This window comes from Pteropus alecto, unplaced genomic scaffold, assembly GCF_000325575.1.
Source record: "Pteropus alecto unplaced genomic scaffold, ASM32557v1 scaffold44, whole genome shotgun sequence".
Classification (NCBI taxonomy): domain Eukaryota; kingdom Metazoa; phylum Chordata; class Mammalia; order Chiroptera; family Pteropodidae; genus Pteropus; species Pteropus alecto.
Genome location: NW_006436812.1, coordinates 963,742 through 977,759, shown reverse-complemented (window position 1 = coordinate 977,759; position 14,018 = coordinate 963,742).

Sequence of the window (14,018 nt, the reverse complement as noted above, 5' to 3'; positions counted from 1 at the left end):
CTCCTCTTTTTCTTCAGTATGTCCGAGCATGTTGGCCCCCAGACTCCAAATCACAGGGGAAAATGTAGAGGTCACCATTTAGACCTCGGGATCCGACTCAGCTTTTCTTGGGATTCCAAACCTGGGATTTTTAAGGCACAGGTGCAAATATTACCTGAAGGATTCTCTGAGCTTCTGTTGTGGAAGGCAGCTATCTAAGATGGCCTCTAATAATACCTAACTCCTAATATGCATGTCCTTACATAATCCCGTCTCCCTGTTACCCGACTCCCAAGTGTGAGCTGGACTTAAAGATGGGCTGTTATTGGGTAGAAGATGACAAAATGATGTAATATCACTTAAAAGATTAAATTACAAAGACAGTCTTCTCTTGGTGTCTCTCTCTCTCTCTCTCTTTCTCCCTCCCCCTCTCCCTCTGATAAGCCGCCAGTTTTCACATTGTGAGCTGCCTTATAAAGAGCCCACAGAGCAAGGAACTGAGGTCCCATTAACCACCAGCCACAAGGAACTGAATCCTGCCGTTCAGCGTGTGAGAGTGAGATTCCCAGTCAAACCTTCAGGTGAGACTCCAGCCCGTGGCCAACGCTCTGAATCACAGTCTGCAGGAACAGAATCAGAAGACTCAGCTTAGCTGAGTCCTAGTTTCTGACCCACAGAGACAGAGGGATAATAAGTGTGTGCTGTTTTGAGCATCTAAGTTTTTGAATGACTTGCTAAGCAGCAATAGATGACTAATGCGCTCTATAACATCCAATCATCAGAGAATTCTCTTGAAGATTCAGAGAAGATGTGGGGTAACAGGCTGGGCCTGAATGAGAAATTTCAGAGTCCCTGGCATAACACCAACACAGTAGCACCCGAATGTCATCGCTAATAATTGTAACTGCTCTCGATATAAATTCCTATATGCACAGACGTCCCCTCGTCCCTAGCAATTGGGGAACAAGGGATCAGGCAGATGTGAGAATCAGTTAGATCCAACCAAAATCAAATGCGATGCACATTTACTCTGCGGTTTTGTCATATTTTATCATCTCACTTTTTCTTTCAAGGGGATGGTTACCGTTTTCTGAGTGTTTGCTATGTGTCCGCTTATTTTATAGTACCTGGTTTGATTTTTACAAAACCAGTGGCGTATTATTATTTTTCACATTTTAGAGATGAGGATATTGGACTGGGAGATAAGTCACTTGCTACTCAGACAGTGACTGGTGGCACTGGGATTGGACCATAGGAAAGTCGGATTTCAAAGCCTGTTCCCTTTACTATACTCCAAGCCACCTCAAGGGCAGAAAACATGTCTTTATTTATTTTTGCCTTCATAACACCATATGGTCTGTTCCCTGACACACAGTGTGTACAAACATTAATAAAATATTTAACAAAGGTTAACGAAAAAGAAATCTACAAGTTTAATGTGACATTGTCATATCTAGGTCAATTTACTTCTGTGTGAGTAGAGGGACATTTTCATCTCTTACCTGAGGTACTGAGGATGAGTTCATATCTTCTGGTTCTGCCCCTAAATTTCATCCATTTCAAAGAGCAAAACTGAGTCATACTGGCCATCTCTTTCCTAATAGGTTTCAGTAAAAAAAGAGATTTATATTCTTAAGAGAGGTTTTCACAGGAAAAACAAAAGGCTAAGCCATAATTTATGGCCACTTTCCTATAAGCTACATTTCGAATTTCAACACCTGGAATTCATATATTCATTCATTCATTCATTCATTCATTTCCCCCAGAGGATATCTCCCTGAATGGACCTCAGTGTTTAGATCTGACGAAGAAACATAACATAATCTTTGATTATGACAAGCTCAGTCATACTGAATACATTTTGTTCTTTTATAAGATTTTCCCCTAATACAAAATAACATTTGCTAATTATAACAAATGACTACAAAACACAAAATCAAAACATTAAAAGAAGAATTCTTTGTAATCACCCACTTAAAGATTAATAATAACTATCATTTGGTTGTATTTCTTCCCAGACTTTTCCATGCATATTTTATAAATACGGTATGTTATACATACTAATTTATGACTTTTTCTTTACTTAATACGTACTGTTTATATTTTTCATTTTATTAAAATTGCTTCTACAATGCCTTTTTTTGTTTTCAAAGTGTTCTACTTAATTGCTCTGCTGTGCTTGATTTAACCACCTCTTGAAGTTGTTATTCTTAGGTATTATCATTCTTAAAAGGATATACAATAATGAGAGACTGATGTTGGCAAAAGTGTGGGGAACTAAACTGCCCCCAAAATTTCACCTGGTTTATTTCTTTTGCATTAGTTTCCCAAATTACTTTCGGGTAGCTTGACACATCTTTAATTTAAGTCCTAATTATTGCACATAATGCAGCTCACACCTGTGGTGATAATGCTTTTATTAGCATTAAAACTAAAGATATCAAAGAATTATATCAGGATAAAATGTCTATTTCTAATTTAATAGAATTGCAATTAAAACAAATTTGATCTGAATAAAATCCCATCATAACTGGGTTTTTGTTTTTTTTTTTTTTGGCACAGTGAGTGAAAATTATTCTCCCCTAAATTGAAGATTAATAACATGCTTTTAATGGTAAATGTAGCAATTCAAGCATTAGGTTGCAATTCAAGTTCAACATCACTGAACATTTTATAAACTTCACATTTTAACATCTCTGGGAAGCGCGCTGAGGTAAATGCATCAGCGTTAAATGCATTAACGTTCTTTTTTTTTTTATATATATATAAACGAGCTTATAACAGTGTTGTTACCTTCATTTGAATATTTTAATGAAGGGATAATATAGGGAGAGTGCTCCATTTTCACAAGGTAATTGTTTCTTCCCTGAGTGACTAAACTTGGGCAGAAAGTGGAATTTATCTCATTGAAATTCTATTAGGGCTTCATGGCTGATGTTACTTGTCGGGAATCTCCCATTACCTGGTAACTGGGGCTTTTTGTTAATGATCTTCTTTCCCACAGAGTCCAGTCTTCTGCCTGCCTGGGGTGCAATCCTGTCCTCTGGCAGGCAAGTCGCAGCAGCAAATCTTTGGTATCTTGCTTCAAGTGTGCATTGGCCCAGCACTTAGATTTAGCCAGGTGGAGAATTCTGATTTAGATAAGTTCAGACCAGGCTGGTAGTAAAAGTAATCCAAATTTGCAGTAAAACCTAAAATGAAAAAAGGGAGAGCAATAGCTTTTAAATGTGGCAGATTAATTGCAAACATGGCTTTAGTTTTCTCTCATTCACTGTATCCACTCCATTAACAATGTAAATGAGCAGACTCTCCTATCAAGAGAAGGAATCTGTTTTCTGCTCCTTGAATCTGGGCTAACCTTGTCATCGGCCTTGGCCAACAGAATGCGGCAGGAGTGATGCCTCACGTGAGTCCAACTTGCTGTTGGACTCGTACCTCTATCATGAGAACAAGCACAAGCTGGCCCGAGACTCTGTGGGGGAAAACCAAAGTACCCACCCAATAACAAGGCAACCCACATCAGCAGAGACACCCAGCCAAAATGCAAGTGATAACACAGTCGCGAGGGCACAAGCCAAGGTTAGAAAAACCACCCATCTGAGCTCAGCCTATCTTGACCATCTGCAGTTATCAGCTGAATAAAGGGCTTTCTTTTAAGCCAGTAAGTGTTAGCTGGTTTGTCACGCAGCAACAGATAACTTATATAATACCCTCCTTCTGCCCGAGTGTCTCCGAATGACCATGGATGAGCTTACTAACCCCTGAGTTAGAAAACACTAAGATTACCCTACCTGACAGTCTCAAATGAAAGATAATAGATAAAAAAGCATTTGGTACAGTGCACGCCACAGAGAAGTGCTCAGAACAAATGTTAGCTGTTATTGCCAATGACGCTATCATAATCCATTTCCGTGACATATATACAAATATTTCAATTAGTCGATAAGACCATGAGTTCTGGAGCGAGGCTGTCACCACCATATTTTTGGCTCAGTCATTACTAACTGTGTGACCTTAAACAGCTTACTTAAAACTTCTATACCTAAGTGACCTCATCTATCTGCAAAACGGAAGTAATGATAGTACCTACCTCAAAGAATTGTTGGGATGATTAAGTCAGTTAAAACAGATGAACACTTAAGATTCTAATGGCATATTTTAGATGCCAAATAAGTGCAATTATCAATAATAATAAAAATATATGTAGCTTATAGTTCTCTCTATACATCTATGTGGAAAAATCTTTGACCATAATGTTTATCTTTTGGATCTTCAAGACCAAGGGTATGAATATTTCTCTAAAATTTGTATTATGGAAATTATTTGCAAATATATGCAAAAGAAAAACAATATAAGAACCTGATTTAACTGTCACTGAAACTCAATAATCATCAGTGTACAGCTAATTTTGTTCTTCTCGTCCCTCATCTACTCCTCATTCTCTAGATTATTTTGTCATAAATGCCAGATACTGTATTTTCATCTGTACATATTTCAGCGTGCAGATGAAATATACTAAAAAATATAACCTACTTAAAAACGAATAACCACATCTCATTTTCACAATTAAAAATTAACAGAAATCCCTAATGTGATCAAACATCCCTTTTGATCCGAGGATTGATTCCTCTTCCATTTACTCGATCTTGGTTTTTAGTAAGTAAGATCATTTGTCATGTAGAATTTTTCACGGTTTAGATTTTATTGATTACAATCTTATAGTGTGTTTTAACCCGTTTCTCTGTCTCTTATATGTCCTATAAATTTATCTTTATATTGAGATGTTTGATCATATTCAGTTCGATGATTTTTCGGGATCAAGAACACTTTATAGATGGCCTGTGTACTTATATTAGAAGGCATATGGTGTCTGGTTTTCTCCATTTTTTTTCTTTTTTTGTGTTGAGCAGCCATTTATGATTATCGATGAGATTCATCAATTTATGAGATTTCAAAGTGGTGATAGTTTAATTCTACCTTCTCTCTTCACTAGCATGTAGAATAGAACTAAACGAAGCTTCCTTTCATAACTATTACTTATGCTGAGATAAAACACAGCATGTTATACATACTGACCTCCATTTGCTTCTTTTTTTTTTTTTAGTTAACCATGTATTCTTGAGATAATTACATTGCAATGTAATGAGATATTTCTCATTCTTTTTTTATAGCTGCATAGAACTCTATTGTGTGAATATATGTGGGTAATTCAATCAGGTTCTCACGGATGAATATTTGGGTTGTTTGTGTCCAGTCTTTTGATACTGCGAATAGTGCTGCGATAAATAGTTTGGAGCATGTAGGTATTTGTTTGTTTGTCATGGTCAATTTTTGGTAGCCTGTAACTTTCAGAGCCTTGTTGGAGAGAGAGCATGCTGTAGGGGATAAATCCAGTTATGTGTGTCTTCAGGGTAAAGGCAGGGTGGTCTGTCATTCATAGATTGTATTGTTCCTGCTTTGACTCTTTTCCAAGATCTACAAATTCCCCTGACACGGCTATGTAGTCACTTACCATTTTGCTGAGATTTAAAAAATCAGGATCATCGGGAACGGGGGTGGGGGGGGGAAGTGACTCATGGAGCAAGCAAGTGAATCCCCCTTAACTCAGCTTCTCCTCTCGCTGTGGCTTTGCTTGTCTCTGTTCAACACAGATTACAGACCTTGCTTCTTCATTTAGAAGAGTCCACAAAAAAAAAAAAAGAGTCAATAGCTAGTGCTGTTATTGAAAGTGTATAGAAGACAAGGAAGTCAGAGCAAATGAGAGAATGGGGGAGGGGAGGTTTCATTACGTCCTAGAGGGACAGACACAAATACAGGGATCTGGGAAGGTTTTGTTAACACATCATTCACAAATGTCATGGACCTCCCCTGCAGGATGTTTTCAGTAGTCAGAAACCAGGATCGAGGTCCTGAAACTCAGAGAGCCAGCAGTTCAGTTTATCCTCTCACCTCGTATATTTATGCCTGAGCACACGGATACTATATAAATAGCTAGAGCAAAGGTGCTCTCCTTAGAAGTCAAGATAAAGGTCCTGTCCTTAATTCAAGATTGAGTCCCTGGGTCCACGCCTGTCACTCCATAGTGTTTCTACCTACCTCAGTAGTAATCTCATCTTCCAGGTTTACCTTAGTCTTTTCCAGGGGTCCAGCTGCCTAATGGCCAAACTGTTTTTATTGAAAGGGACACTTTACATAACTTCCAGGGCCATCGTGGTGCAGCAGGCTCTGCTGTATTCGCTTTAGGTTAGAATTCAAGGAGGAGAATGAGAAATTTGTCTCTTTGCCAACGCAGATGGCTTTCCCTAATGAGGGGCTGAGACAGCGATTCAAGGAGATCCAAAAATGGCAAAGCACTTTGATATGTGAGTTTATATCTGTTAAATCGTATTACTTAAGTAGATTACATAATAAGCCGTATGAGACTCTTGATGGCAGATCATCTTACAGAAGGATGCTATTTTTCAGGATACTGTTTAATGCCATTACTACTACTACTAATAAGATCGATAGCCACCAGTCATTGAGTTTCTACTTTTGGCATGAGTTTAAAATGCCATTCAAACACTTCTTGCAAGGAAATTAATACTGGCTCCATTTTAGAGATGAGGGAAGGTTTAGAATTTGCCTGAATTAAGGACCAAAATTAAGCCTAGTTCTTTCTAACCTAAAGTCTCTTTTATTCATTGTTCTATGACACTCTAGTCACTTCTATTACGGTTTGGAATTGTACCTGGAACTCCACTCCCTACTTCAGTTGACAATGAGCAATTAGGTTCGTAACCTAAACTAGATGAGAGATTTTCATTATACGTGGCTATATCTTAGCAGTAGGCTGTCAGTGGGTAACTGAAAAAGTAGGCAACGTAGCCTGTGGCACCCTTTTTAGGCAAAAGAATTGATCTTCATTAAAATCCTGCCCATGTTTTGATTTTTAATTTTCTCCTCTAACTACATAATGTGCCATCTAGAGCAAGATTCAAATCAATATGACGGCTCTGTACCTCTTGACTGTCTTGGCAACTCAACTTCATTGTTATCAGATTCCTTATCACTTAATAAACGTGTTCCCACCTGGAATCAGGGAACCGCCGGGGGGGTGACGGCCTCCACCCACATCCTTCCTCTCTTCTTAGTGATGCTTAGCAGAGTGAGGAGCTCACTGACCTCCATGGAGCCTCCCTCCAACTCATCACGGCCCTCTCTCATCTGCCGTTTTTGGGTCTCATTCTGCACAATGAGAAATCAACACAGGAATGTCCTTCCCTCAGCCGCACAGCTTGGTTTCGTGATTTTGTGTTGTTGTTTCTTAGTCAGTGGCACTTACCCACCTCGAGGCTTAAAACAAAGTGTGAAAATGATTTTAGTTCTTATATTGGCCCGAGACACCTATTTTTCCTTCTTGAATTTCGCTTTATCTGACTCCTTTTCTCACCCGATAGTCATCTCAGAGTTCCTTTCAGAAACCACTTACAGAGACTGAATTTTCTCTCCCCACCTCCTCTTCTAAACACTTAAAAACAAACCTGCACATCACAGAGATTAGTTAGGAAGTGAAGTTAGCAGCAATTACTTTTACTGTGGCTTTTATCTTTAGAAATTTTAAATTTCACTTTTTTTTTGTTGGGATGCATCATTGAAATGAGACAATGAATTGAGAATTTATACTTTAAGCATAATTTCGGCTTTTGTCAGGTGTCAGCTCAGATTCTGGTACTGGCCAGAGGAAACTGAATGCCCTTGAGAAAAGAAATCCACCTCTTTCTGGACCTCCTTGAATACATATTTAAAATGGGGTTTGAACAGAGCAGATCCATGGTTCTCCCCAGAAGCTAACCCTTTGCTCTCCAAGAATGGGTAGAATCTGCTTTTACAATGAGTGATGCCATGATTTAAGAATCCCATGTTTGATGATCTCTAAGTTCCCCTTCAGTCTAGAAATCTGTGGGCTCATTGTTTTGTAAGGAGGGAGGAGACATGCAAGATCACATCACTGTCCCCAAGACTGCCAGCAAAATGCAGAGAACTCGCTCAGTCAACCACAAAGTGTGCCGTGTTCCAAGTTGAGTAAAACTATGGTTCCTGGGGTGAAGGAACACATTAGCCCTGCTGTGGAGGATGACATCTTCAGCTACAGAAGCTATCTGAGTTCCAAGGACAAAGTAATCCCCCTCCACTCAACAGCTGGGAGACACTTTATCTGCCAGAACATTGTATCACAGTTACTAAATTTGCAGCAATGATAGCTCCAGCTTATTAGTTATTATATCCATTGGCAAATTATTTGACAATGTATTCAGGGTTTTTTTTTCCCATTTACCTACTAGTGCTAATAATAATACTTACCATATGAGGCTATTAAGAGGATTAAATAAATTGATATATGTAAAGCTATATGTTTTAGCTATCATCATTATCATTTTTTAAAAATTTGAATCAGTTGAGGAACTTGACAGAGTCAGAGCTGTCTTGCCTCAAATTCTCTATTCATTTCACCTCACTGAAATGCAGATACATGCAGGACACACCGTTTCCTTCTGTCTGTCCTCATTCTCATTCACTCTGAATTGCAGAAGGATAAGTATTAATGGCTGGATTAATCCACCAGTGTGACAACAGCTGGAAGGACAGAGTGCTCCATGCCAGTCATGAGATTTTCAGCCCTCAGAGACCCCTAATCTTATTTAATCTGATTTGTCGATCATTAGCTTAAGATGTTTAAGTATCAATGGGTGGTAAATGCATTATTCTGCTTTGTTGAAAGCTAAAATGCCTCCTGATTCCAGCGACCAGAAAAAGTATTGGCACATTTGAGGGGTATGTCTTGAGGATATGTGATCTCAGCAGGCCCCTCCTCACCCCACATCACCAGGCCATTCTCACAAAAGAAAATACCTGAAAATGGGTCATTGATTTCTTTACATAAAGAAATTTTGTAAAAGGGGATTTTAGGACAAATCTAATATAACCTGTCTATAAAGTGATCTGAAGTTTCGATCTCTCTATTTTTTTATAGATTAATATTTTTATCAGAAAAAAACATCTGTCACCATCCTTTTTTTCCATATACATCGTTTGAGTACCTGTTACCTGTCTATGATGATACAATAGTACAGACACTCATAACCTTAAAACACTCTTCTAATAGAGAAGCCCAAAAGTAATCACTCCATCAAAGTAACATGTGAAAAAGATCATAGCAAACATTTACTGAGCAACCATTTTTTTCACCCATCTCTGTATTCAGAGCCATTGCACACACAACAGGATGTTGAGTGTGGCTTTGTCTTATTCTAAGATGAAGGAGTAAGACGATGTCACGATTCTCACATTCTTAATTAAGATTTTAGACCTAATGGTCCAAACTGGCCCAGCAACTGGAGAGTTGCTGGTACACACAAAACTTTTACAACAAAAGCAATTAGGCACTGGCCATCAAGTAAGCATCACCAAATTCCAAATAATTGGTGTTATACAAACCCCAGACTATCGTGTAATTAAATTAGAAATCTGTTACCAAAGTTAATCAAAATAAATATAGATCAAGACATTTAAAAAATTCTTCTAAATCACCCATGGGTCGTCATAGAAGAAAGCATACTGGATATTTTCAAAATGTTTGGAACTGTAATTAAAATGTAATTAAATGGAACTGTAATTGAAATGTAAGTAAAATGCTAGACATCAAAAGATGAGGGTAAAGCTAAAGTGATATCCAGAGGGAAATACATAGCCTTGAATATTTACATTAACTATATATCTAATAAGTGAGCCTGGCATCTAACTTAAGAAATTTGGAAAAAAAAAACCCAACAGAATAAACCAAAAGGAGTTAGAAAAAGGGGAGACAACACAGTTGAAAGCAGAAATTAAAGAAACAGGAAACGAATGACCATAGGGGGAATCGCAAAGGCAAAAGTAGATTCTTTTAGAAAGACTAATCGAGTCGACGAAACTCCTTCGAAACGGATTGAAAAGAAAAGGAGAAGAAAGATGTCACAAATACATAATATTAGAACTAAAGAGAGACATCACTACAGATACAAGGGATGTTTAATATGCTGCTACTATTCACGAAGACTGGGGTCACCGCTAGGACGGGAAATGATGGCAATCAGGAGAATGTCTCTTCACCGTAAACTCCTTTGTACTGTTTAAATACAACCTATGTGCGTTGCCTGTTACAAAGTAGAATTAATAGAAGGAGATTTTATACACAGCATCGCATAGCGATTTTTCCTTTACAAGGACTTGAATGTGAAATGTTCATGATGACCTGTCCTCACAATGACCCTGTGAGACAGATTTCACGATTCCCATTTTGTGGGTGACGAATTCAAGGTTTAGCAAGAGCAATACACATGACTAAAGTGGAGAATGAGGACTGACTTTTTTTTTTTTTTTTACTATTTTTGATCATTGAATTGTGAAAATTTTTAAATTTATGAAAAGTTTGAAAAAATTATACAGTGAATTCCACAAATATACCACTTCGATGCTAAAATACATATTTTACTATATTTGCTTCATCACATAACTAGAGGATAAAAATTTGCATTTATATCCCACGAACCATAAATTCCATACTCTACCACACCCAAACAAAAAGATTTACTATTACTCGGGCATTTGTGTGTGTCATAATGCCAGATAACTCTGCAAATGGCACTTCCATATATGGAGTATTGTCAGCATCTTGGGAACAAGCATATAGCTTCCTAAAGTGAATATCTTGAAAGCAACCATAGTCTTTTCACTATTCCCATTCTGCATGTCGATCACATAAGATGTTTATGCTTCTCCTCCCTTCCCTTCACACTTCCGGCCAGCTTTATCCTTTTCTCTTACTTTCCATCTATTCTGTATTGTTTTGCCGGAATTAAGAAAATTCCCTTTACCCACAGCACTCTGCAAGACCAGGATGGGCCAGACGCGAAAGATTGCAACATTAAAATTCCTTTCGGGGCTAACATTTAATTTCCCTCAGGACTGTGCCATGGTTATATTCTTATGCTATTATTTCTATATATTCTCAAAGCCAATGTAGACTATTTTTGCCTTGGGCTACACAATGCTGCGATTTTTAACTTCATGTGTCAATTTGACTGGGCCAAGGGATGCTCAGATAGCTGGCACATTATTTCTGGGTATGTCTGTCAGGGTGTTTCTTTAAGAGATGAGCATTTGAATCAGTCGACTGAGTCAAGAGGATGGCCTAAACCAACGTGGGCAGGCATCACCCACTCTTTGGAATAGAACAAAAAAATGAAGGAAGGGTGAATTTGTTCTTCTAGAGCTTGAACATCCATCTTCTCCTGCCCCCCATAATCCTATGAGTCAATCCCGCATAATAAATATATTTTTATATATTTTTGTATATCCTATTGGTTCTGTTTCTCTGGAGAACCTTAACATACAAATGTCTCTGTTTCTTTTATTGTATTAGTTCACCATATCTTCCAAGCTTACAAGAAGTATGATTTTGTTAAGATTCTTGCATAGATAATGTCTTATTAACATTGATCTTGTCATTAATTAAGCATTTATTGAATGTCTATCGTGACCTAGTGACTGTTGTAAGCATTAGAGTTATAGCTTAAAAAAGACAAACAAAACAAAACAGGTTAAGGCCCTAAAAACTAACTGTCATCTGCTCTGTAAGGTAAGTATTGTTCACTCTTTTTCAGATGAGAACAATGTAGCTCAGAGAGGTCAAGAATGAGTCCAAGATGACCCAGCTGAGAGCAGCCACAGCAAAGATGCAACTCGGAGTCACCTATCTGTACACCTGAGATTTCTCGATGACACACAAATGCTTCTTACACTCCCTTGACAGTTAATGCTGAGGCTCAAGTTCAAACGGAACATCCTTTGGAGCAGGGCAAACGAGAGCCACAGCCTCTCTTCGCATGGTCCTTGAGCTAAGAATGTCGTTTTCCATGTTTAAAGGGTTACAAAACAGCAAAAGCAACAACAATAAAAACAAACAAACAAACAAACAAAGAGTATGCAACATATGTGTATGTGGCCTTGCAAAACACAAAATATTTACTGTCTGATCCTTTAAAGGAAAAGTTTGCCCACCCCTGACTTGCAGCCTCTGAGCAATCCATTGGTCTACAGTGTGTCGTTGTTATTGTTCTTGTTTAAAACACGTGGCTCGTATCCTTCATAAATAGCCACTGCTATCAATGATTTCACCCGCTGTTTCATGAGTAAACAAATGTCCTCCCACAGCCTTCCTTGGGAAGGTGGTTTCACCCATCGTTCTCCTTCCAGATGCGAGGACAAGCTGATCAGAGGTAAAGCGGATGGAGAGGGAAGCCATGCTGTTTGTTCAAAGCGCCCTCCCAGCTAATGGCATTTCTCTCTCCCGAGTTATTGAAGTCTGTGTGGAAGAGGGGTGGTTTGATGGAATCAGCACTTTCGGAGACGTCGACAGCAACTAAATTGGAAAAATGCACCAAACCTCGGGTTTCAGCGGGCTATCGACTTAATATAGATTGAGTCGAGAAGAAAAATATTGCACAGTGTACAGTTTGCACGTCTCATCATCTCATTAAAGACTGCGCTACGGATAACGGCGAGCCTGTTTCTGCCCGGCTCCCAGCTCCCAGCTGAGTGAATCAGTCATGCAAGCAAGGGGCGATAACATCATTCCACGGCACTTTGAAGGAACGTCCATAATTCAGGATGAACACCCGCTTTGATTATTACTTACAAAAATAAACACTGTCCGTGCCTACCATCACTGTGTTTTCCCATCTCTGGCCACTCCCACCTCTCTCTTTTTACGGATGACCACTAAGAGAGCTGATATAACCAATAGTGGTTTTGCAGCCTCTCCCGACCTGCCAGCCGCCCGATTATTAGCTTCAGCATTTCGCCCTTACCTGAGAATGTAAGTGAAACGTGTCAGAAATAAAGAAATAAATTACAAGCTCAATCCATAGGAAAGAACCATGCAAATTGGCATCGCAGAGGATATATCTGTTTATCTAAAGGCTTTCTAAGTCAGTTAGACCTTTATGGGGAGAAAAAAAACAAGACAAGAACAAGGCAAGTTGGATTGGTGCTGGTGAGTCAGGGGAGATGCCTGTCTGCAGACAGCCCCGGCCCAGATCTGTCTTGGCTCCGCGGAGAGCTGCCGAGGTTAGCTTTCGTGCTATTCTCCCACGTAGGCGCCAAGACGCGGATTCCTGAGTGGAAAATTTTAAAGTAATTTTTCACCTTGAGACAGAGGTTTCCTTCTGTTGAAGGCTTACTCAGGCAAGACAACAAATCTCAAAAACAAACAAACTGAAGGCATTTCTGCCCAATCTCCAATCAGACAGAAAAGAAGACGGGAGAGAACACCTCTCCCGCGTGGCCGGAGCTGGAAGAAGGGCTGGAGCGCAATGCTGGAAGCCAAGCCTCTTTTTCTATGCTTACCTCAGAGAGTAGCATCGGCCTCCTTTACGTCCCTAAGGCGTTTTGATCGTTATTTTTATAGGTTAAGCAAAACGGACATGTGGAGGGTGTGTACCTGCAACGGTTCTGCAACCAATTCCTACGGGTGGGTGTTTTCCCCACACACACCACCAAGCAATTCTCAGACTCCAGCTGGGTGTCTGACAATTTAACTGAATGCTGACACTATCTACCCAGAGACGGCATCAGATCCCACAGATTAAGGGCTCAGTCTCACAAGTCTGAGCCCCTCCTCATCCAGTCACACACGCGCGCACACACACACACACACACACATAGACTCACACACACACGCGCACACACACACACACACACACAGACTCACACACACACACACAGACTTTAGACAACGTCGATTGCAGTCCAGGTTGTCACTTGTCCTTCTGACCTATAGCAGTGGAGACCCAATGATCCCCTTCTGGGATTCAATTAATTTGCTAGAGTGGCGCACAGAACTCAGAAAAATATTTTACTTAATAGATCACTAGTTTAATATAAGGGGATGTAACTCGGGAAGAACCAGATGGAGGCGACGCACACGGCGAGGTATGGGGGAAGAGCGCTTCCTCGCC